Source organism: Podarcis vaucheri (assembly GCF_965113315.1).
Source record: "Podarcis vaucheri genome assembly, chromosome: 13".
In the NCBI taxonomy this organism is placed as follows: domain Eukaryota; kingdom Metazoa; phylum Chordata; class Lepidosauria; order Squamata; family Lacertidae; genus Podarcis; species Podarcis vaucheri.
In genome coordinates this window covers 31,359,884-31,384,778 of record NC_138751.1, presented here as the reverse complement: position 1 = coordinate 31,384,778, position 24,895 = coordinate 31,359,884, and the positions used below count along the sequence as shown (strand labels likewise).

Below are 24,895 nucleotides of genomic sequence, written 5' to 3'. Positions count from 1 at the left end.
TATGAACATTACAATTCTGCATGGATGAGGTCACCCACTGAGAATTGCAAAACTGTTAGTATGCTGGTATTGTTAAAGGGTATAAAAACCCACACTGTAGACTTTGCTGTGTTGTTTTACTTTGTTTTCCAATGGGGATATACAGATAACCTTTGCAGATTGACCTTCTAATATTGCTTACTTTCGCTCAGGTAAACACAGTAAACATTTTGAACAAATTCAAAACCTGGAAAAAAAGCTAGAATCCATACTCGGCTTTTCTAATATTCCAAATTTGCGCCTGAAATTCAGCTAAAGGGAAAACTAGTATAGTAAATTATTTATCTAGAAACTGTCAAACTAAACACTTTTCTAATTGGGGATTGTACGGTTTTGTTTGTTTGCTTTAAAGACTCAAACGAAACAACATAACTGGAAATGTTAAAAAATAATATAATTAATTTTATTCAATTGCAGTTGACAAACATCAAATCTATTTAAAAGCAAATTCAAGTTAAGAAAATTTGGCTGAGAATAATTTTACTCAAATATTTTAGTGGAACAACTTGGAGCTATACACAGCTAAACCATATTATATATTTTTTTAAATGGAATATATGCAAAAAAATCAGCAAATGTGATTTAGATACATTTGCTAGTTAAGGAAATGTGTCTGTAGCCTTGTTTATCTGATTATCATACCATCCAACAACAAAAACACATTAATTTTCCAGCTTTAGCTGAAAATGAATTTTGCTCATAGGCTTAAGTCTCAGCAGGCCCTCTACACAAAGTAAGCAGGTATTACTGTGTTAAAAACAGCATGACATGGGGCGCTTCCAGAATATTGCTATTTTGTGAGTATGATTCAGTTGAATTGCTAGGAAATTCAGGTTGCACAATTAAAGTGGATTTAGGCTCTTGTGCAACAAACCCACTTCCCCAAAAAATCGAATTTTTTTCAAGGAAGGCGGCAAGGAAATGCATTAGAAAGTGTGAGATAACAATGGCTTGACACAATATTCTATAACCTCCCTGTAAAATTTGTTGCAAACCAAGCAGGATGAATACTCAATAAACAGATTGTCTGGAAAGTGACCATGGTAAAGGGCACTGTCAAAATCTGATTCAGTCCATATGGACATTGCCAATGATGCCAGAGCTACTCAGCTGCTTTGAAAGACACGTTCTGTTAAATATGTTGGCATCTTGAAGCAGTGTTGTTGTATGCATGTGGACCTTTCCAAAGTAAACATAACTGCATCCAGCACAATATTGCACGTTTATATACTTTCAGCCAAAGGAAGCTGATTAGTCAAGAATCTCTTATTTTCTGGGGCAAACATGAAGGGCTTAGCTTTAGCTGCAGCTCAAGAAGGGGTGGCTTTTTTGTGGCCATCCTTGTTGGACTCCACATCCCATCAGCCACAACTAGCATGGATAATATTCAGGGACGCTAGGAGTCCAGCAACATTTGGAGGACCACAGGTTAACCACCCCTGGTATATGTAGTTCAGAACCTGTTTTTCAATGCAACTCCATAGCCCAGGGACATGTGCAATGATAGTAAATAAAAGTGCATTTTAGCATGTGCAACGTATATTCTGCTCAGTACTACAATATAATTATAGTCAGCCACCACCCATTTAGGATTTGTTTTTTTAAAAAAAGGACGTGCAGGGAAGAATATGTGATTTCCAAGCAGACACAAGCCCTAAAATTTCTTGTTTTGAATTTCATGTTGCCAGTTGGACAACAGATATGGCTACAGAACAATACAATTGACACAAGACAAGTTTGCTTCGACTTGGTGGCTGTTTTGTTTGATGGGGTCGCGTTACCTCAAAACCAAATAACTCAGCCACTGGCTTAGCAAATTTACACGGTCACGATTTTCACGGAGTATCTGTTTTCCTCATATTCCCTTCTACGTACTGATTAATCAACTGGACGACAATTGATAACAAGAGGCAAGCATTTCTCTTTGTCTGGCTCCTGGTGTTACATCCCCTACCCAGGGACGGCAAACAAGAATTGTCTTCCCCATCCCCCACCCCCACCCCCTTATGTTAAGCAACGGCCAAATAATGACATTATCTGCCAATGCACTTAGTCGCTGGTGCCTTAGACAGCCTCTGGGAGCTGTGCTTTAATTATAACTGCATTTCCTAACAGGCTTCAGTTCATATCCCCATTAAAAAATATCAATGCACAGCAGCATTTGCGCGACACAAGGCCTGTCTGCCCTTCCCTCTGCGGAGTTCAATGGAAGCTGCTAATCCGCAGTGGGGAATAGGCTATAGCTGGTCTACATCTAAGGCCTTTGAAGATAAAGCTTCAAGAATCCCGAATTCAAAGAAGCATCAGGCTCAGACGGGGTCAGCTCATCCCCGCGGAATGCCTCATGAGCTAGCTAGAGGGCTATGGCAGTGTGTCTCGGTGCAGCAGAACAGCCACATTTAGCTACTATGCCCAGGGAGTAAATGGTAGTCAAATTTAGGGTCAAGAAGAAATTTCTCCCCATTTTAAAACAGCTTAGTGGTTCTGATGGTTTTTGGCCTCCTATGGCGTCCTTTCCCCCTCGAATGAACACGGCGGGCTTTGTTTCAGAGTCCATTATTGCAGACCTCTTCTTTGAGACGTGGCATGGGTAACATTCCTGCTCCTTGAGACGTTGAATCCTGGTCTCATTTTAAATACCTGCTGAAAGTGGTGTTTGAAGTAGCTCCTTATTGTAATGCTCCGTTCCTGCCATTGAAAATGAGGGTGAGAACACATTTTAATGAAGGTCGCTCAAGGACAAAACACCTTGTAATGTTGAGGCATAATGAGGAACATCAAGCTTTCTATAAACTAGGGCATGAAGCAGTCCATTATGGAGAGCCACAGGTTTGTCGGAGATGGAGCTGATCTCTGGAAGAACTGGAGTTTTTCTGGGATACTGCCTGTTCTTCTGCATTGTGTGAAACTAAAAGAAACACTGAATTCATTTGTAGCCCTTTTCAAATTGGTTGCAGAGATTGCTAAGGTTTTAAAACTAGTTATCACTATTATGATGATTATTACTATTCTTCAGCCGATGTTTCATGCTATTCAATTATTTTTTCATCTGGAATGCTTTTGCAGCTTTCATGTTTGTTAATATTTTCCATGACCTATTTGATAGATTTGCAACAGCCTATGGCCATTTAAGCAAATAATTTCATTTGCTGGCCTACCCTATGGACCTAGGGAGGAATTATTTATAGAACAGGAGTGTCCCAAATAAGAATCCTGAACTGCCTAGAAAAGGAGCCATTCCTAAGATATCATGTAAGATTGTATTCAACACTAGTCCTTTTCAGTGTAGACCCACTGAAGTTAATTAATTTAGCTGCATTAATTTCAGTGGGTCTATTCTGAGTATGACTAGCATTGACTACAACCCTATGACATTTGTGTGTGCATTTTGCCTGCTGGTGCAGAAATACAGTGCTTTGTAGTGCCTAAAACAGGCAGAGGCAAACTCTGGCCCTCCAGATGTTTGGGACTACAATTCCATCATCCCTAGCTAACAGAACCAGTGGTCAGGGATGATGGGAATCGTAGTCCCAAACATCTGGAGGGCCAGAGTTTTCCTATGCCTGGCCTAAAATGTAAAGGCACAATTGCCTGCAGATACAGTCATACCTCAGGTTACGTTTGCTTCATGATACGTTTTTTTCTGATTGTGTCCCGTGGAAACCCGGAAGTACCGGAAAGGGTTACTTCCGGGTTTCGCCGCTCATGCAGGCACAGAAGTGCTAAATCGCGCTTTGCGCATGCGCACAAGCACCAAATCGCACCGCGCACCTGTGCAGATACGGCGCTTCAGGTTGCGGGCTTTTCATGTTGCAAACGGGCCTCCGGAACAGATCCTGTTTGGAACTAGAGGTACCACTGTACACACACACTTCTTCTGCCTCCACTTGTGAGCATAGCCAGTATCTCACGAGACAGGAACAAGAGACAAACTTGACTTTAGTAAAAATCCAGCTCACCAAACTCCTACCCTGCCAATTAGGTTCTGGGCTTTCCCTGACATTCCACAATTTGTTCTCCATGCTGCGGCTGATAACATCTCATCAAAATCCTTGTCTCTTTCAAAGTGTGTGCCACACTTAGACACATGGTTACAATTAGTACTGGTAGAAGTACACAGGAGGCTGTTTTTCCTTTGCAGAACTCTCACCGTCAGCTATGCCTCGGTTTCTCTGTGGTGTGGCAAGACAGATAATGTTCCAGTAGTCTGGTTCTTCTGCCCTGGGTGGAGGCTGCACCACTCCATTCCCAACCCTGCCTTTGCTCTGCTGTCACAACACAATGGACAATACCAGGCAATGTGATCAGGAGATTGCTAGCGCAGCAACAGCCTGCAGGAAGGAGGAAGATGCGTCAAGTACCAGCCCCTCCGCACCACGCTAAAAGCTTCGATTGTTCGGCTGCGTTAACAGGAAGATGGGAAACCACAAAGCCCATTAGCTTCATGAAGAAAGCTCCTAAATCATTAATGGCAAAAAAAGTAGCCTGAGATGTCAACTCCCAGCGGCTGGCCACAAAGTCACTGGCCTCAGTATCCTACCAAACCACACTGTACAAGCCAACATATTTTCTTGTGCCTCTTTGCTCCTGTTTTCTCACAATTGCCATTTAATTGAATAAAAAAAGAAAGACAAGTGTAGCTTGGAGAATGAGCTGCCGGCCACAAGAGGCCCCTTGTAACTTTAAGCGCCTGCTTGGAAAAGGTTGCCCCCTGCAACCTTTTCCCATCATAGTGCTATGGTAAGAGAAAAGCTGTCTTTGGCTGAATGTGCCCTTCCACGCAGGCATTTCCAGACATCCTCAGGGATCCGATTGCTTCTGTGATGACCGGAACACTGATTACTGATTCGAGCCAGCAAGTGAGAGTGCACTGACTTCAGTGCAGATCTTGTATCCTACTTTACAGAAGATGGCCCTCTGTTTGAAGGGTTATCTGGTTCACGTTCAGATAAGAACCCCAAGAAGGGAAAGGAAGCAGGGGCCTTGAAACTGCCTTTACAGATTTCCCCCACTATGGGAGGGCGGGGTATAAATAAAAAAATATTATCACCATCATCATCATTATATTATTATTATTATTATTATTATTATTATTATTATTATTATTATTAAAATTGCACTGGTTATTTCTAAATTTGCATCTACACATTGAGAGCATGCAAAGTCTACGTGGTCTCTTTTGTCCTCTCTTTTATGATGAATTTTCTCTTTCCGGCACTCCACTTTTTCTGCAGACTACACTTAGGATTCTTTGGGAGTGGGGGAGATAATTAAATTGGAACAAAACGTATATATACATTTGTCTTGAGGAACCACTCCTGAGCAACTCTCCGGGACAAAGCTGTAAGTAGGGCGGCTGGATGCACCAGAGTTCTCAAACCAAAGGACTCACCATCAAAACTGCCAAAATCAGAGCCTTTGATTTATAATAGGTGTGAGCAATTCCATATGTCTGGTTTACACCACCTTTGAGCCTCTTATGCAATCTCTGGGTGGGGCCAGTGGGTGCTTCCACACAACCTGCTTGTTTAACACTCATCCCAATTTGCTTGCAGAGAGTTCAGACAAAGTTAGCTATTAATGAGCAATCACTCTGATTTCCTTGCAGAAAGACTAGATGACATTGCATCAAAGTAAGCACTTCCTGCTGCGTTTTACATCACTTTCCTTCTCGCAAAATATCTGGTCTTTTTTTGGGGGGGGTGAGTTAGTTGGACAAGAGCAGAGGTCAGCAAACATTTTCAGCAGGGGGCCGGTCCACTGTCCCTCAGACCTTGGGGGGGGGGGCGGGCGGACTATATTTTGAAAAGAAATAAAATGAACAAATTCCTATGCCCCACAAATAACCCAAAGATGCATTTGAAATAAAAGGACACATTCTACTCATGTAAAAACATGCTGATTCCCGGACCGTCCACGGGCCGGATTGAGAAGGCGATAGGGTTGGATCTGGCCCCCAGGCCTTAGTTTGCCCACCCACGGACAAGAGCTTCAATGGCATGAACCAAATTTGTTAGTATGTGGCTGAATCAGACTCAAAAGTGCCAAATGATGTGCCCTTTATGTGAATGTTTTAACCTTTATAATGCAGAAGAGAAAATGGTGGCTAGGCATTCTCTGGCTAGTCCCAATTGGACATTCACATATTAAATCATTTGAAGAGGGAATTTGTTTTAAACCTTTTGTAAAATAAACAAATCAACAGCCCCCGTGTAATAGAGGAAAGAGCAGCACCTAGGAATTGAATTCTTCTTTCATTCCGGTTTCATTTCAAAACACTTTTTGCACAGCTCCCTTGAAATAAGGTTTCCTTGGAGGGATTGGAGTGTGGGTTACATCGCCAGTATTTGCAGGTAGATTCTCCCTTTAGCACGGAATGTGGGTTTTAGGGATGGCTTCACAAATCTTCAGGAGAAATAAACAATGGATCTGTCTGTCGGACGAAGGGAGTCTCCAGCTACCCATCTTACCTGGCAGTGGAAACAGCAGATGAATAGCCTGAAGGCATATGACGCAGGTTTTGACTGCTGAAGCTAAGCAGGCATTGATGTAAGCTGCCTGGATGTAAGTTGACTGAAACCTTCCAAAGAAGAGAGGGGAGTAAGTGAAACAAATAAGCAAAGCACAAGACAGAGCCCAAACAGAGTGGCCCTGCCACACCTCTGCTTCTTCTCCAATCTAGGGAAAGGTTTCTGGCTCTTCGGTGATGGTGTATGGCCCCAGGCGTCCCATAGAATGCTAGCAGGGGTCAGCAAACTTACCACGCCTTGGACCGGTGTCTCCAGCGCCGATTGCGTGGTGGGCCGGAGGACGGGGGAGCACGTGCACACATGCCATTTCCGGCGCACTTCTGGGTCAGAGGAGCACCAGAAATAGCTTGTGCGCATGTGCACCGGCCTCCTCCAACCCAGATGTGCACCAGAAATAACGCTTGCACATGCGCACAATGCTTGTGCATGCACACAAGCTATTTCCGGAGCTCCTCTGACCCAGAAGTGGGCAGCTGCATAGCGCAGCGCCAGTAAGAGTGGGCAGCAGCAGCGGGCAGCAGGGGTTGCCGCGGGCCGGATAAACGAGTCCCTCGGGCCTTATCCAGCTTGCGGGCCTTAGTTTGGGACCCCTGTGCTAGCCCATAGGACTCCCCACTCCTAGTCCTGCAGAGACAACCCACAACTAAAAACAGAAGCTGACCTTAGAAGGAGGAGCACTTTCTTCTACCATCCCATCTGCAAAAACTCAAGTCGCTGCTATTTTCAGAATAGCTAGGGGTGGAGCCAGTTGGATACCGCTCTAGGTACCAATGCAGCAGGCCTTGTGACCCAGCATGTACCTATGACCTCAGACCCTCCAAGTTTCCTATATTTTCCAGAAAGAGTCCCAGGTTTACAGAAGCTGTCCTGGTTCTGATCTGATCCCAAAATGTCTTGCTTTTCCTTAGGACATACCTATTTTCATCAGAGAAATGTTGGAGGGGACATCTCTACAATCGTACCTTGGAAGCCAAATGCCTTGGCACTCGTATGTTTGGCACTCCCAAACACTGCAAACCCGGAAGTGAGTGTTCTGGTTTGTGAACGTTCTTTGGAACCCAAACATCTGATGGGGCTTCCACGGCTTCTGATTGGCTGCAGGAGCTTGCTGCAGCCAATCAGAAGCCGTGCTTTGGTTTCTGAATGTTTTGGAAGTTGAACAAACTTCTGGAACGGATTCTGTTTGGCTTCCAAGGTACGACTGTATTTTCATTGGAGAAATATTGGAGGGTATGTGGTAGAAATATTTTTTTTTTCTTTGTCGGCCCTGAATCTTCCAGCATTTGTTTGGAAGATGCCCCTTGCTCTGGAGCAGATCAGACCTGGAATAGTCACTCACTCCATCTAAACAAGATGTGCAGTTTGGTGTTAGAGCGCACACTGCCAACGCAATGAAGGAGGCTTGAGCACAAAATACCAAACTGCAGCCCCTTCCCCCGGTTCCTTGCATCCATGTTGTGGGAAGTTCCAAATGGAAGTGAAGAAGCTTCTGCTATGCCCTCGAGGGCCCTGGCAGCCGATCCTCAAGGGCGACGGTGCTGGGCTAAAGGTTAAAAGCAAAGGGTGAGCTTGTCACATTTGCAGATCGGGAGCCGCGGGCAACAGCGCTGATCTCATCGCAGGCAGGGAAAGATGTTAATCCAGAGCAAACGATCAGCGTCAATATTTCAAGCAGTGCATTAGGCGCAGTCAATTTCAGTTAAGGCTGCGCCTGGCTTATGTATAATTCAGCAATGCAGCCCTGCCGCCGCAGCCAAGGGGGTTCAGTTCTCCATAGCCTTATTGTTTATTAATAGAAGCACTACACGGAATGGGGAGGGGGAGAGGCTGTCTATATTAAGCCTTGAGATTACACGCGCAAAGCCACGCAACCCCAGAGGTACCCACGTTTCCTCTCCGCCACCCCACTGCCTGCAAGAGGTCGCGTGCCCCTTTTTGCCCTCAGAGAAGGCCCAGCTGCTGAACATAAAGCTTGCCACCCTCAGATGAAAAGGCCGCTTTGAAGGCTGCATCTTCTCTGCAAAGGAAATTGCAGCGTTCTCTCTTTCCGCAGACGAAATTGTTGCTGCTCCCTGGGGGAAGCTGATTTGATGAGCGAGGGCGGAGCTTAGGGAGAGAAAGCGTGGAAGATGGGGGCAGGGGAGGCAGGCAGCAATGGAAGTGGGTCGGAAGCCAAACTCCTCCACGTTCACTGACAGGAACTGGGAGCCACCGGATGCAAGGACGGCTAGACGGCTGGATACTCAAAAATGGCGCTGGCCTTAACCAATCAACTGGTGTGATTAATCAAATGAAGCTCAACATTATTTCGTGGGGTTGGCAGGGGTGTCATTATCAGCTTCCTGTGTTCCAGCGAAAGAAGCCAAAGACTCCAGAAATTGGGATCCCTGAAGAGCCCACCATTTTGCAAGGCCCTCGTTCCCTCCTCAGAATTCCAGACAAGTTTGATTGGGGTGGGGGGCGCGAGGGGGAGAGAGAAAATGGAAGGAAGTGGATGAATTGTCTTCTAGGGTGAAACTGTTGTGATATGGCTCTCTTGTGGCCAATGAGAACCGCAAACAACTGAAGGTGACAGCAGTCGGCTGAAATCAACATTCATGGGCCTTTTCGATGTAGGTCTTTCCACATGGCAATCTTTGATTGCTGAAGCTGTTTTGAGGCTGGCGTTGGTGTAATATGGAATTTCTGAGCATACTGAAATTGAAGCTCAAGAGTGGATATAGTATAGTGAGGGGTGGGAGACCTGTGGCCCTCCAAATGTTGACTCCGGACCCCATCAGCCTCAGCCAACATGGCCAACTGTCCAGGATGACAGGAGCTGGAGTCTAGCCACATCTAGAGTACCACAAATTCTCCGCCACTAATGTAGTGACTGGAGTACCGAACTAGTTGTGATGTAAATGAATCACCTGCATTTCCATTTCATTTTCTTTTGTATACTTAGCTGCTGCGTGTGGCTTGATTTTAATCAGGAACTGCAGGGAGCAAGGGTGGGGGCTTAACCTTTTCATCTGCCACCACAGTTGTGCTTTGCAGCTTCTGCTATTGGCCCAGATAGGAGAGCTCCCTGTGGCATCAATGGAAGATTCCTTTCCCCAGCTGATAGCAACTGGGGCAGGGGATGGCAGCATTTTCTTCATAAACACGGTCCATGTGGGAACGGTTTAAAAGCAACACACCCACATGCCATGTCCTGACCCAGACCCTCCAGTGTCCCTATTTTCCAGGGACAGTCCCAGATTTACAGAAGCCATCACAGTTTCCAGTTTGATCCCAGAATGCCTCGCTTTTCCTTAGAATGTCCCTGTTTTCATTGGAGAATGGAACGTCAGATGATCGGGGTATTATTATTATTATTATTATTATTATTATTATTATTATTATTATTATTATTATTCCAGTGGTACCTCTGGTTAAGAACTTAATTCATTCCGGAGGTCCGTTCTTAACCTGAAACTGTTCTAAACCTGAGATACCACTTTAGCTAATGGGGCCTCCCGCTGCCGCCGTGCCGCTACTGTGCAATTTCTGTTCTCATCCTGAAGCAAAGTTCTTAACCCAAGATACTATTTCTGGGGTAGTGGAGTAACCTGAAGCGTCTGTAACCTGAAGTGTCTGTAACCTGAAGTGTCTGTAACCACTGTATGATGATGATAATGATGATGATGATGGTGGAATAGGGCGCCCCTATTTTCATCGGAGAAATGTTACAGGGTATGAAATCCCTCCTCCTTTAGTGACAATTAAAGTAAGAAACAGAGCTGCAAGGGAAATGTTAAGGGCCACATCCAGTATGGTCCCAGGCACTGGTGATTGGTGGCCATTGGGGCTGGTAGGGGGGAAGAAGAAGAAGAAGAAGAAGAGGAAGAGGAGTTTGGATTTGATATCCTGCTTTATCACTACCCAAAGAAGTCTCAAAGCGTCTAACATTCTCCTTTCCCTTTCTCTCCCACAACACTCTGTGAGGTGAGAGACTTCAAAGAAGTGCAACCAGCCCAAGGTCACCCAGCAGCTGCATGTGGAGGAGCGGAGACGCGAACCCAGTTCGCCAGATTACGAGTCCACCATTCTTAACCACTACACCACACTGGCTCACTCGGAAGAAGACAAGGAGCCCCTACAGTAAGTGGAGGCAGAGCCAACTGAGTCCAGCCTCATCCCCATTGTTCACTTTCCTGCGTTCTAGAAGGGGCAACACTGAGACTAAGGAGGAGGAGGAAAATGGCAGCCAGGGCCACCCCACCTGGACTGGATATAGTAAGGAAGGCAGGTGGGGGGTGGCTGAGGCCAGACTGAGGTTGGTGGGGCAGTGCCCCATTCATCCAAATGGACCAGGCCTCCAGTAAGCCTAAGCTACTGAAGTGCAAATCAGGAAGTCGTCCATTTCAATGTCTCCTCCATGACAAACTCTCTCTGCTTGTCCTTAGGCAACCCATTATTCCAGCAGCTTCGCTGAGAAAGACACCTGCCTACCTTTCAGGCGGCTGTTATGAGGATTAAAATACGGCAATGCATTTAATTTTTAATATAGCATTTTACTGTTATGTTTCTTTTAAATGTGAGCCACTTTGGGAAATTAGTGTGAAAAATCAGTGTGTGAATAACCTGGGAATAAATACATAAATGAAAAGGGATCTTCCTTGAATTTCATTATTAAATTTCTATTAAAGTGCTATATAAATGCTGTCATTAGTATTCCTACATGAAAGCTGGGTAGATTGATTTAAAACAAGGCAATTGAAAGCTGGCTGCCAAGTTTCTCATGTTAAAATTTGTATTATTATTTTTAATCGTTTAATCCAGCCTAGATGAAAAAGAAGACAGCAATAGTGTAATCCTATGCATTTTCCCCCCTCAGCAGTAAGTCTTACAGTTTTCAGCTGGTCTTACGCTTAGGTAGCTGTATAGAATTGCTCTGTATATTTGACTTTTCCTTCTGACAATGAGTGGTGGCTTTGTATTATTAAACTGTCCTCTCTATTTAAAAACAAATGTAGCTGAGGTTGCATTCACACTACAGTTTATTCCATTTCCCCAGTGTTTCCCTAACTCTTAATTTCCGTATTATAATTGAGCTTTCACATGATGTGAAAGCCACTTCTGGAAATCTAGTGGACTATGGTAGAAATTTAGTGCTTATTTCCATGTTAATTGCCTCCAGAAAAAAATCTGCTCACAACCCCATTAAGCCAGAAAATTGCAGGAATAAAGTGACAAAATCTGTTATCTCCTGCTGTTTTCATGGGTGCATCACAGAGGAGCAGTAGTGAGCAGGGAAGTTGTTCACGGATGTGTATTCTTGTGTCACCACACTCACCGCTATGAATGAAATTTAATACAGCGTACATACCAGTACAGTCATACCTCGGGTTACAGATGCTTCAGGTTGCATGTTTTTGGGTTGTGCACTGTGCTGAACCCGGAGGTACTGGAATGGGTTACTTCCGGGTTTTGGCGTTTTGCGCATGCGCAGAACCACTAAATCGCGACCCGGGAGTGTGCAGACGCGGCGCTGTGGGTTGCGAACGTTCCTCCCGCATGGATCACGTTCGCAACCTGAGCGTCCACTGTATATTGATTAAAAAAAGGTGCAGTTGCATAACATCAGGTAAAGGTAAAGGTAAAGGGACCCCTGACCATTAGGTCCAGTTGTGACCGACTCTGGGGTTGCGGCGCTCATCTCGCTTTATTGGCCGAGGGAGCCAGCGTACAGCTTCCAGGTCATGTGGCCAGCATGACTAAGTCGCTTCTGGCGAACCAGAGCAGCGCACAGAAACGCCGTTTACCTTCCCGCCGGAGCGGTACCTATTTATCTGCTTGCACTTTGATGTGCTTTTGAACTGCTAGGTTGGCAGGAGCTGGGACCAAGCAACAGGAGGTCACCCTGTTGTGGGGATTCGAACTGCCGACCTTCTGATCGGCAAGCCCTAGGCTCAGTGGTTTAAACCACAGTGCCACCCGCGTCCATGACATCAGGTACTGTATTACAAATGGGAATGTTAGAAAACAGAAGTGCCAGCATTACAACCAGGAAAATGAATACAATACTTCCCATGTTAAATAGGAAGCTTCAGGAGGCTGTGAATGTCAGGGAGGAATATGGAAATGCCAGGTTCCGGGGAGGAGAGCAAGTGCCCCCATCCAAACAAGGAGCTCACCCTGCCACAAGCCCCTGCCCCATTGCGGTACACTTCAGTAACATATACTGTTGTTGTTTTTTCACTTTCAGAGATCTTAACATGTGGGATACAACTCACTCACTTAGAAATATACTTTGCCCCTATCTGTCCCTGCCTTGAAATGTTTTCCCGTGCTACTACAGGATAGGCATGGTGTGGGGTAGAGAGGATCCATATGAACCTGCCCAGACCCTGAGATCATCTTCTGAGGCCCTTCTTCGTGTGCCTCCTCCACAAGAGGTCCAGAGGGTGGCAACACAAGAACGGGGCCTTTTCTTCAGTGACTCCCTGTTTGTGGAATGCTCTCCCCAGGGAGGCTCGCCTGTCACCTTCATTACATATATTTAGGCGCCAGGCAAAAATGTTCCTTTTCCACCAGGCCTTTGGTTGATTGACATCTAATGCCTTTTTAAAAGTGTTGTGGGAGGGAGATTATTGGTTTATTTTTGTTATGTATTTGGGATTTTTTATCTTGTATATTTATGTTGTGAACTACCTTGAGATGTGTGGATGAAGGGCGGTACACAAATTTAATAAATAAGTAAATAAAGGTAAAGGTAAAGGGACCCCTGACCAGTAGGTCCAGTCATGACCGACTCTGGGGTTGCAGCGCTCATCTCGCTTTATTGGCCGAGGGAGCCGGCGTACAGCTTCCGGGTCATGTGGCCAGCATGACTAAGCCACTTCTGGCGAACCAGAGCAGCGCACGGAAACGCCATTTACCTTCACACCGGAGTGGTACCTATTTATCTACTTGCACTTTGACATGCTTTCGAACTGCTAGGTTGGCAGGAGCAGGGACTGAGCAACGGGAGCTCACCCTGTCGCGGGGATTCGAACCACTGACCTTCTGATCGTCAAGTCCTAGGCTCTGTGGTTTAACCCACAGCATCACCCGCATCCTAAAAATAAGTAAATAGGAACTGCTTAACCCAGTGGAGGCTGGTCCATTAGGGTGAATTGGGCTCCACTAGTCTCAGTCTGACCCCACCTAATCCAGACCTGCCTATCTTCTTACTTACAACCAGTCAGTGGTAAGGTGGATCTACCTTTCATCAGCTCTAGCGCCACCTACTGTTGGCCTCCTGGCCTTCTGCCCTATGGGCGGCAGATACCACTGGCTTAACAGTTCTGCTTCTCAAAATCTGTTCCCTTCCAACTTCTTTTCCTCTTCTGATGAAAAAAAGATGATGCAATTATCTACATCTTTTTCTCTCAAGTAGGAAAGTGTGCTGGTCCTGGGAGGATTGCCCGTGAACTTTATCTTCTGACCGAAGCATCAATAAGGCGGAAGGGTTATGCATTGCCAAAAAGTAGATTCTGATCTAAAGGGAAGGGTCGCATCAGGCTTCGTGTGAGTGGCAGAATCGTGCAGTCTGCATGTCTGCGATAACACTGCTATGTTATGCTCTGCACTTAAATATATATATATCCAAAGTTCTGCAGAAAGAACAGCTGACCCGTAGATATTATGCAAATCATGCACATTTGCATATACTTGCTTATTTTGCATATAATCCATTCTGCTTCTGTGAGTCATGAGAAGAGGCACTGAAGCCTTGCCTGCCTCACGTCCACCAAAATGTCTGCTGAGATTTTAGATGTACTGAGCTGCTTTCACCACATGGTTCCCCCCACCCACCCACCCTCATCCTCCTATCCTGACAGCTGGAAAGGCTAGAAAAATTGCTCTTTTTAAAAAGTACCTTGAAATTCTCTGGATGTTGAATTCTGCACTTGCTAAAAATGGCTGCCTTTGAGTTGCAGGATTGCAGGATCCTCACAGCTCCAGGCCTGTGAGCACCAGCAAGAGGCAAAAGGTGCTGCGATAGACTTTACCTAACTGGCTCATCCAAATGGAAAAAAAAACAAGGCGTGTGTGCATCCACTATGGGTGTGGCAGATATGGCATGCAAACCTCTGGGCCAGTGGAGACTGGTCCAATAGGGCAAATGGACCAACCAACCACTTACCTGCTTTCTTACTTGTATCCAGCCTGGCAGAGCGGGGTGAGTGGTGGGATGGCCTTGGCTGTCACCTTTTGGAGGGGTCCTAGAGCTTAGTTTAGTCCCTGCAGAACTCAGCAAGGAGGAGGGTGGAGACCCAACTAGAATTAGTTGGTTTCACCTGTTACTGTCTGGCTCCATGCATCTTGGTGCCTGTCAGTGGCGTAGCGTGGGTTGTCAGCACCCGGGGCAAGGCAAGTAATTTGTGCCCCCTAACCCGTGGATTTGCGCCCCCTGACCCGTGGATTTGCGCCCCCTAACCCTAACCCCCAGATGTTGCGCCCAGTGCGGCCGGCCCCCCCTGCACCCCCCACACTACGCTACTGGTGCCTGTCGTCGTTTTGCAAATGTCAACTCCCTTTCCACACTTCCAGTTCAGATGCAGGAAACGCACACCTGAACACCTGCAATGCAAGACTCTGGTGCTCTCTGAGACAACCTGCTTCCCTGTTTCTCCTGATTTGTTTGCACAAAGTCTGCACTGGATGGTTATGCTGGCTATTTGCTGAGCGCACATTCTGATTTGTTTGCATGGAAGACAGACCATGTTGCATCAAGCTATCATTATCCCATACTTTTTAGTTGCCTTTACCTGCAGCTTACAGGAAAACTCTGGTTTTTTTAGGTGGTGGCAGGTTTGTTGCACAAGGCCTTCCAAATCACTTTAATTGTACCAGAATGTGAAACCATAGTCTCCCCCGCACAGAGCTAAAATCCCGGCATTAAGAAACTACAGTTCCCAGTTCTAGTGAATATAAGAGCAGAGGGGCTGGAGGCACGGCATGATAAAGTTAGAAGCCAGGAAGACTCCCTGGTTCCCATAGGAGGCAACTCCTAGGGGCCAAGGTCCCTTTGCCCGCCCCCAATAAAATATTCGATGGGGCCGTGCCCCCACAAAGGTGATAGCCATTGCCATTCAAATGGTGTGCGTGCTCCGCTTCTTGTGATCGATTCTGCAGGGTGGGGCTTACCTGCCCCCTCCACCAAATATTTTATTCAAGTTGGCACCCCTGCTGGTTCCTTAGAAATGTAAACTGGGGCAGGATACAAGGCGTGGGAGGGGGGAGGCCGACTGGAGCGGGAACAGGAGGCGGGATGGATGTGGAGGGGGGAATCGGCGTGGCAAGGATGTGCGCGCCTGCCTTGTCATCTCAGTTCCGAGAAGAACCAAACGAAGAGAGAGAGAGAGACCGTCTGAATTCTCTTGATCAGATTCGGGGGTGCTACAACGCAGTCGCCTGACCCAATTATCAGAATGCACTCCCCCACTCCCCCGCCCTAAGTTAGGAGCGAGCGCCTTGAAGCTTCAAAGCGCTTTGTAGCTGCGCAAAAGCGCAGCGTGCGCCCCGGAAGAAAGGAAGACGCCATCAAAAAGATCCCGCGCCTGGCGAGGCTTTCATCTTCCAGACACGCAGACGCACACGCCAGCTGTCGCATCTCCAGCTCCTCTCTCTCTGTGTGTGTGTGTGATTGTGTGACACATAATGAGCCGTGCCTCCACTAGCCATTTATTTATTGCGCGCCCCTGCGCCGGAGTTGGCGAGGGTGGGTGTTTCAGGTCAGGGAAGTTCAGGCCCAGCCGTGGGAGGCCGGGCGCGTCTTTCACGGGGCCATCCGTAAGCGGGCAGGGGGGAGCGTTCAAAGGCGAGGCGAGCACCAGGAAAAGAGCATTTTTGCCTTTGCAAAAGATAAGATTTGCACGCGAGAGCGCTGGGAGGGAAAGCGATGGAACGGCTCATGCGGCAACGGCGGAGATAAATATTATCTTGTCAAGTCCAAGACTTAGGCGTGTGCGCCAGGGCGGGGACGGATCCACAGATGTTTTTGATTCCTTTGGCGTCACCGAGACGTGGGTGTAAAAAACAAAAAAACCCAGGAATCCAGAGCCAGGAGGGACCTGGGGCTGGAAGGACGAGCCTGACCTTAAGCAACTGCCTGGGATCGCATTCCACTTCACGCAGACTCGCCGGGGTGGGATCGAGGAAGGCGCTCTCCTGACTCCTTTCCTCCTTCTTCTGACACTGATATCCTGCGAGAGACACGAAGGCTGTCAGAAAAGAGGGAGCGTTGCTCGCGGCGTGCAGACTCGTTCCAGTTTTGGCTCCGGGGGTAAAACAGGTCGGGCAGGGCTTTGCATTGTTTCAGGAACCTGCCCAACCTGCTCGACAGCGGTACAAAAGACGCGCGCGCGCGCGCTCCAGAAAAGTCAAGCTCCCTCGAACCACTTTTCAGTTCCCTTAAAAACGATTGTTGTCAGCCTCGGCGTGCGGTCTCAGTCCCATAAACTGCTAGTTATAGATTCAGCCGTTTCTGAAAGCCTCAACACCATACATCTAAAGCACCTTGCTTCCCCTGAATAAGGAATTTAAGGGAACAATTCTGACTCTTCGGCTGCATACGCTTTACCCTTGACTCCGATTCTTGTGTGCTCCCACTGCTAGTGTTTGAAGCTGAGTGCACATGACATTAGCCACAATCCATATGCATCCTGTAGCTTCTTGAGAAATGCTGCTCTTTGAGGCATTTTCCCGCAAACCTACTTCTGTCTAATTTAAAAACCTAAGCTACATTTGGTTTACAGAGGTGCACACATTTGAGACAGTCATTGCGCATGTGCAGATGTCAGCTTTGTTGAATAGGAGTTTGGGTGGCTGGAGACATCCTCAACCCACTCTCTGGTGTGTACAGCGATGTTTAAAAAGTGGCATGAAACAAACAGAAGCCGCTAATGTGCCCACTGCCTGTGTGTTATGGACTAGTTGGACACAGAGAAATGGTGGGAGGCACCAGCTGGGGAACCACCAAGAGAAGAAGACTCAGAGCCCAGGGCGTCGTGGTGGGATGACAATGAGTGGTCAGAGGGAGAAGAGGGAAGCTGAAGAGGTAACAGGGCTTAGTGAGCTGGGAGAGCCTGTGGCAGAGAGAAGTCCAGAATGAGGGGCAGAAGCAGAGGCTGAAGAGCAGCAGGGTAAAGAGGCAGAGGTGAGTCAGGTTGCTGAAGAGTCATGGGTGTCTCCTCCTGTGACAAGCTTTTCTCTCCCCTGATCTCCCAGAACCAGAAGGGGTATGAAAAGGGCGGAGAGATCAGTGATGTGCAGACTTCACCTCTGATTGCTTGGAGAAAGCCCTGGAGAGGAGACTTAGGCAACTGTGGGGAGGTGGGGACCGCCAGTCTCAGCAACTGCTTCATGTGGCAAGACGTGCTGGAGATGAGTGTCTGTGCTCATTAGGGTACGGACATGGGTGGTGCTGTGGTCTAAACCACTGAGCCTCTTGGGCTTGTTGATCAGAAGGTCAGTCAGCTCATTAGGCCTGACACTTCTATGCCAATTGTGTTTTTGGTAATAAAGAGTTAACTCCAACTTGCAGGGTGTGATTTACTGCTGGCTCGCTTCCGATACTAGGTGTGGTGGGGAGGAGGCAGGGAAGAGGATGCCAGCTCCAGCAAGCCCTGTTTCTTAGCAGTGGTCTGTTTCTTAGAAGCTTTGGGATCCAACAGATATTTGCAGCCTTCAGATCGAAAAGCCTAGCCCTCATCCTCAGACAGCTCTGTGTGGGATGTGCTGTGATTCCACAGCAACAAACAAAAATGCCCTCTGCATGTGCTCAGAGGAGTTACCGTCCACACCATTAGGTCACCTGTTTGTGGGCTTGGAAACAATTTACGAGCGTTGGCTGCGGTGAGCAATAGTTCCGGATCCTTTCATGCCAGCCTACCAAAAATTAACAACTGTGATGGCACAACGTATATAAAGCCTGGAGCTGACCCATCCCCCCTCCTTGCTTCTCTGTCTGCCCCTGAGATAGGCCCCTGCCCCTCCTTGTTCCATGCCCAGAGGGGGAACGCACTGACTCAACCTTCTGGTTTCAATGCTCAAAGCCAGCACCCAAAAATGCCAAGTTCAGCAAAGCAGGAGGGAGGCCATGGTGAGGCTGGGCCAGGGTGTGGGCACCGGCGAGCTTGGGAAAGGCCTCGCTCGTTTCTGCACAGGAGCTGGCTCATCGAGAGCAGAAACAGGCTTGGCACCGCCTTTGCCTGGGGAAGTTGGCACCCTTGGCATAGAAACAGGCAGACTGTTCCCACCAGTGTTTCACTGCCAGTTGGCCCATCACACACACACACACACACACACACACACACACACACACACACACACACACTCCTCCTTGCCTGATTGGCATACACAGAAACAAGACTTTATCATAAGCTGCGTCCTTGGTTTCCTCTCTTCCTACAGAGCCCAGAGGAGAAAAAAGCTAAGAGAATTCCCATCGCCAGTTTCCAAAATTGGGTTACCACTGTTCTGAGGGGCAGAGTGAGAGGTGTGAGCATCCAGCCACAGCAGGAATCAAAAAGTCATCTTCCTCAATCTAAGCATCTCTGCAGCCCAGATGGTCACGTTCTTGTGGCGAGTGCTGCAATTGATGATGTAGAACAGAAAAAGAGAGACAGGGAGCGTCAAATGTTAGCATTGCCACTGTTTCCCCCCACCAGCCCCCATGGGCACCACCTCCACTGAGTGAGGAAAATGCACTCCGCAACTACTCAGAGGCACTCTCTCCGTTCTTTATGCTGCAATCCTGTACCCACTTCCCTGGGAGTAAATGAACTAAATGGGGAGTTGCTTCTGTGTAGATGTTTACAGAATTTTCCTATGGGCTTTGCTCATGGGCTGAGGTTCTGGGACTTATCGCTTGCACCCAACCTGTCAGGGCTGGAGCCAGACACAGGATGGCAAGAAAAGGAGGAGCTGTCTAATGCCAGTGAAGCTCAAGGAAATGAAGCAAACTTGGCCTCGTGGTCTCAGCAACCCTTCCCAGAAGGTCTTGCTGCTATGGGGCAGTTGCCAGGACTAAAGGTCCCTGACCTCCACTGTCTCTAAAGCTCCTCCTCTCCCTGATGTTTCCCAAGCAGTTTCAAAACGTGTCTGTGCATCTCTGTTACACTAGTCTCATTACTCTGCAAGTTATTGGAGATCAGGCAGGAGGAGAGCCTGTTGCAGCAGGAGACTCCCTGGATTATTCAACAGCATATTGGCCCCCCTCATCTGCTTCAGCCTCAGAGTCTGAACTGCTCCCTGTCACCGGCTCTTCTTGCTCACTAAACCCTGCTGCCCCTTCAGCATCCAACTCCTTCTCCCAATCTTCTCGCTCTGACCTCTCCTCAGCGTCCCACCACCAATCCCCTGGCTCTGAGCCTTCCTCTTCTGGGTTTTCCCTTGCGGGTTCCCCAGCTGGTGCTCCCACCACTCCTCTTCATCCAGCCAGCTCCTGACACAAACTGGCAGCTGCATACTCCATACTAGACACCTTTACCCCTCATCTCCTGCAAATGATTTTTTGTGGGAGGTGGGTTAACAGACTGTGTTCATCATAAGGAAAAGGCAGTCCGTACATGCCCAGCAGCTTTTGCTTTCAAGATAACTGGTCCCGCTCCAGGGCTGTCATGTTTCTCCCAGCCTCGTAGTTCCTGTGCATGTTTTACTTGAGAGCGAGTCCTCCTGCGGTCCCAAGGCAAGGCCCGGCTCAAACGAAACCCTAATCACAGGCCTGAACAGGCTACCTGGGGTAGCCTTCTGGGAAAGAACGTAAGTGTGCTGCTGTTAACCTAGAGAGACAACACACACCTTACAATTCCTCATTCCTTAGAAATTACTCTCATGGCCAAGTGACATCTGCTGCGCTCTCTCTGTGTGTTGCCTTCTCCTAGATGCGGAATGGGAGGACATAGTCATGCTCATTAAGAATTAAAAAATAGAAGCCCCGTTTTTTCTGCCAAGCCTGCTGCAACATGCAAGAGAGATTTAAAGCCATGCGCGGAATTGCAGCTGAAGGCTGGAAAATAGCAAGTCTGCTGTCCTCCTGGCTACAAGAAGAAAGCATTGGTAGGAGAAGCCTGGTTGGTTCTCACCTCTATGTTGACTCCAGAGTAGGGGTCAGCAAGGTTTATCTTGCCTGGGCTGGATTGGTCCATGGAGGTGCCTCCGTGGGCTGGATCGCGCGTGTGTGTGCACGTGCACCTGTGATTTTCGGCATCTGTGCAGACGCAATTTCTGGTGCCATGGAAGTGAGTCCCTGTGCCGCCCTCCACTGGTTTAGTGCAGTGTGCAAGCAGGCGGCTCGGTTCACGGGGCCGGTCCTTCACTGGCCACTTCTGACCCATGGGCTTTAGGTTGGTGACCCCTGCTCCAGAGCCTACCACAATTGTGTCTTGGGGGTAGATTTATTTCTATACTAGCCTTGTGTTGCCTGTGAATTCTAAGAAAGAAAGAAAGAGAGAGAGAGAGAGAGAGAGAGAGAGAGAGAGAGAGATCTTATCCAAAATTTCATTGAGTTATAGCCACACAAAGATGGAAACCTGTTCCTGGATGTCAGGAGCCACCACGCAAAATTTGGTGAAGGTTTACAAGAGGTTTATAAAAGCATAGCAAAGAGACTTTTTAAAAATTTAAAACATACTGGGCGATATCCGATTAAATAGATCTTCTTATGCAAAGACTTTGGGCTGTGCAAAGGACTTTCCTGTCCCGTACCCGGTGCACCCCCATACCCATTCCTCCTAAATCTTTTTTTTGGGGGGTGGGGTTCCTCCCAACCTTTGGAGCAGATTTGGGGAGGCTGCGTGAGGCACACGGGGAGAGGAAGAGGAAGCTGGTAGATCAGGTAGAATGCTGCTCCCAGCACGTTTGAACAAATTTAGGTACCACTTCATCATAAAAGATAATTAATGAAGTGGTGAATGACAAGGAAGGATAAAAGGCCTAGCGGAACTTGCTGCTTAGAGGGGGGCAAATACAAAGGGTCACGGACTTCCTGCACCTTTGGCAGTGAAGGAGGCATTTTCGGCAAGCATGGCTTCTCTTTCATTCCTCCATAATTAGTTTTGCATCCAACAACATCCTTTTCTGCACCCTTCTGGCCTCTACCTTTAGCCAACCTGATGCTGCTTTGGTTCCATTAATTCCAATAAATTAGTAAATTGTTCTTTTTGAGAATACCAGAAGTCTCAGTCTCTCTCTCTTTCTCTCTCTGTGCAAAGACTGTCCAAGAAGCTCATATTGTCGAACAAAGGAGGAAGCGGAACAGTATCTTAAGTGGAGCACGTTCACAATCGAAAGATGTGGCAGTAGCCACCCGATTGCATGGCTTTAAAAAGAAAGGGGGGGGAGTATTGGGCAAAGCTCAGGAAGAACATCTGTTTCCTCTAATAGTGAACTAAAGTGGTGAGTGCTGATGGGAATGGAACCAGCACAAGGCTGATGAGAAACAAGAGTCTCTATTAGCAGGTGGTGTGTGTGTGTCTGTGGACTGCTGGATCTGTAAGTGCTTTTTCAAAACACACACACACACACATGGGGGCCCCCCTAAGATGTGGCACCTCCCTTGGAGCCCAATGAGAACTGAGCATACTTGGTAGATGTTGAGAGTCGGCTGGAAAGAAGAATGGAAAACCTGAGGGTGGGGGAGCCCCAATGGAGCTGTGGATAGCTTGCAATAATACTAGTACTGTACATAGCAAGCTGGAAAGCTGAACACACTGCAACATTTTTTCGCAGGTCTCCATTCAGTTACATAATGAGTAGTATATCTGTATACCTGAAGAAGCGTCTCCACCCCCATCATCCAGCCTGGACACTGAGGTCCAGCTCCAAGGGCCTTCTGGCGGTTCCCTCGCTGCGAGAAGTGAAGTTACAGGCAACCAGGCAGAGGGCCTTCTCGGTAGTGGCGCCCGCCCTATGAAACACCCTCCCATCAGATGTCAAGGCAATAATCAACTATTTTACTTTTAAAAGACAACTGAAGGTGGACCTGTTTAGGGAAGTTTTTAATGTCTGGTGCTGTATTGTTTTTAATAATTCAGTTGGAACCCGCCCAGAGTGGCTGGGGAAACCCAGCCAGATGGGTGGGGTATAAATAACAAATTATTATTAGTATTGTAGTATCTGAATGGAATCTTTGTGTACACCTCTTTGAAGAAATCAGAGAGAGAGAGAGGAAGTCATCATCTTGATGGCCTTATTTTGAGCACCCAGCAGCTCACAAATGACAGAGGGTGAACTAGTTTAGGGGTGTGGAACCTGTAGCCCTTGGCCTAATGTCATGCAGGTGGCAAGGAGAGCAGAAGAAAAGTGGGCGGCCCTCCTCCTTGGGGCTGGTGCCCCTCCCTCCACTGGCATGTGGCTCCAGACAAATTGCATCGCTAAGAGAATGAGGTCCTTGGCAAAACAAAGAAACAAAATGTGTGTGTGTGTGTGAGCGCACACACGCCAGGTTCCCCACCCCTAGAGCGGAATCGTAAAATTGTAGAGTTGGAATGGACTCCAAGAATCATCTAGTCCAACTTTTATATTCTGATTTTGTCCTGTGAACTGCCCTGAGACCTTCGGGTATAGGGCGGTACATAAATTCAATTAAAACAACAACAACTCCCTGCAGCTAACAGAATCTGAAATATACTCGGAGTCGAGAGTGGATTTCATGCTCTTTATTCAGCTCATAGTGGTGAGGAGGAATGGAAGTTCCCCCAGAATGTCTGCTTTATATACATTATTTACACAATGCGCCCCACGTGATTGGCTAATAACGTGATTCTCCTGTAGGCCAATCAGGTTGGGGATTCACTTTCATCTGGAGCTGGATTGGGTGGCTCCTGTGGACCAATCAGACTGCTGCATTCTGGGTCCTATTGTTCTAGGACCAACCAGAGTGCTCCATTTTGGATCCTATTCAACTCAGTACTTAACAGAATCAGTAGATGGTCTGATTCAGCAAGAAAGCAGAAAAGTATTCTCAAAATCCCCCCACCCCCCTTTTATTGTTAAGTGGGCACCCAAATCTTTTTAGGGGGGGTTGGGCTTTGAGGACGCTCTCGCTTGTTTTCTTGCAACCAGTCCCTTCCCTTCCTAGTTTTGGCTTCTGATGCAGCAAGGCAATTCTTATATTTTTATGCGTACAGATACAGCTTTCGCGTAAGCGCTGGGCTTCTTTTTCCTTTCTTTTTTAAGAGCAAGCTGAGGTTCTCAGTAAGCTGATTTCTGCAGAATGCTGTAAGGATATAAAGGGAGACTGGTCAGGTCAGGTTAAAAGGTCTACCTAATCCAGCATCCTTTTCTCACAGTGGCCAAACAGAAGCCCAAAAGCAAGGCCTGAAATTCCTTTGGTCCTGGCAGAACCGCAGCATAAAACAGAGCACACTGTAGGATTGAGACTGGGGATCAAATCCCTGCTCAGCCACTCTCCCTTAGCTTCCTCCCTGAAGAATGAGAATAGCAACAATGCAAGTGTCCAAAATCACTGGGAATAAAAACAAAGCTATCTGTCAATCATTTTTACCTGTTAAAATGATGTAAAAGTAAGGGAAAGGAACCCCTGACCATTAGGTCCAGTCGCAGACGACTCTGGGGTTGCGGCGCTCATCTCACTCTATAGGCTGAGGGAGCTGGCGTTTGTCTGCACACAGCTTCTGGGTCATGTGGCTAGCATGACTAAGCCGCTTCTGGCGAACCAGAGCAGCGCATGGAAACACCGTTTACCTTCCCGCCGGAGCGGTACCTATTTATCTACTTGCACTTGAAGTGTTTTCAAACTGCTAGGTGGGCAGGAGCTGGGACAGAACAACAGGAGCTCACCCCATCGCGGGGATTCGAACTGCCAACCTTCCAGTCGGCAAGCCCTAGTCTCTGTGGTTTAGACCCGCGTCCCTTTTGATGTAAAAGTAAAACACCACAAAAGTCAATACAGTGGTACCTCGAGTTACATACGCTTCAGGTTACATACGCTTCAGGTTACAGCCTCTGCTAACCCAGAAATAGTGCTTCAGGTTAAGAACTTTGCTTCAGGGTGAGAACAGAAATCATGCTCCGGCGGCGCGGCAGCAGCAGGAGGCCCCATTTGCTAAAGTGGTGCCTCAGGTTAAGAACAGTTTCAGGTTAAGTACGGACCTTTGGAACAAATTAAGTACTTAACCCGAGGTACCACTGTACACACTCAACAGCCAGCGGTATACAATGTCCATTGCTACCACTGCAGAAAATCAACGCAAGGAAACATCACCAGTGCCAGATGTGGTTTATGGTCTTTGTCTTAGGTAGCATAAAAAAGGATTAGATAATTCTTCATTAGATTAGGCTAATCAACAGAT

General features: G+C 47.4%; 1 long non-coding RNA gene across 2 annotated transcripts; it reads right to left on the bottom strand.

The window, feature by feature from the left end:
* Window positions 1-532: 532 nt before the first annotated feature.
* LOC309517870 lies at window positions 533-6,901 on the bottom strand. Of its 2 annotated transcripts, XR_014213309.1 has the most exons (4): window positions 6,801-6,875; window positions 6,510-6,619; window positions 4,190-4,370; window positions 533-2,727 (listed from the first exon to the last, which is right to left on the bottom strand). It is a non-coding gene; the product is annotated as an uncharacterized lncRNA (long non-coding RNA). The 2 variants fall into 2 exon arrangements; XR_014213308.1 differs by having other exon boundaries at window positions 6,510-6,901.
* Between the last annotated feature and the right edge of the window lie 17,994 nt (window positions 6,902-24,895).